The sequence below is a fragment of the Pteropus alecto genome, unplaced genomic scaffold, assembly GCF_000325575.1.
Source record: "Pteropus alecto unplaced genomic scaffold, ASM32557v1 scaffold73, whole genome shotgun sequence".
NCBI classification, from domain to species: domain Eukaryota; kingdom Metazoa; phylum Chordata; class Mammalia; order Chiroptera; family Pteropodidae; genus Pteropus; species Pteropus alecto.
The window spans coordinates 3,105,250-3,106,213 of NW_006436284.1; the positions used below are offsets into that span (position 1 = coordinate 3,105,250).

The window sequence follows — 964 nt, forward strand, 5'->3', positions numbered from 1 at the left end:
ATGTCACTAGGCGATAGGAATTTTTCAGCTCCATTGTCTTAAGAGACCACTATCATATATGCAGTCTATCTTGGCTAATACAATTAGAGTAGTATCGAAGAAACATGACATATATTTTCTTATTTATTTATTTATTTTTTTAGGTGAGGCAACCCTTGATTGACCTTACAGATTGCAAGGACCTTGTCAGCTTACAGTCCCTTATTTTTTATTTTTTACACCTACAGCACCTGGTCTTCCTAGGTGGTCTCCCATCCAAGTACTAACCAGGCCTGACCCTCCTTAGCTTCCAAGATCAGAGGGGATTGGGCTTGTTCAGGATGGCATGGCCATAGACTCTATTTTCTAATATCAAGTAGGTAAGTAACACATTTTAGTTTTTATTGCAATGGCTCCTTATGTACAGTGCGATTGGAATAAATATAGCAAAATGATTTTTCCAAATGTTATTTTAGGGAGTCATTATTATACTAAGAGTAAAATAAATAATATACAAAAATATTATGTATTTTTTATTTAGATTGTTAGATATTTTTTCTAGAATACATTCTAGTTTTATAAATACACTGCCCAAAATTAATATTTCTATTTAAACATTTAGGGCACATTAAAATCTCTTTCTCACATTCAATTAAAAACTGTATCTAAAATGTCAAGTGCTAAGTAGTGTAGAGGGAAAGAAATTTCTGAGTATCTCAAAGTCAGTCAAGAATTAAATTGATCCTAAGCATCAATTAATATATGAAACAAAAAACCTTTGTTATAATTTCATTTTCTTACTATTTCAGTTTTACAAAGTTGGTTTACCTTTCCATTCACTTGTGAATATTGTTTAAATCGTCGATGAAATAAAAACATTTATTGAAATAAATGTTTACTTAAAATTTTTTTTGTCTTTACATTAACTAGGTTGAGACAAGATTGCCATATCCTAAATGTCTACTAAAAAGCTTAAAAATGCAAT

At 30.1% G+C, this 964-nt stretch overlaps 1 pseudogene; it reads right to left on the minus strand.

Moving 5' to 3' along the window:
• Positions 1–218: 218 nt before the first annotated feature.
• On the minus strand, positions 219–337 carry LOC112480225 (annotated as a pseudogene).
• Between the last annotated feature and the right edge of the window lie 627 nt (positions 338–964).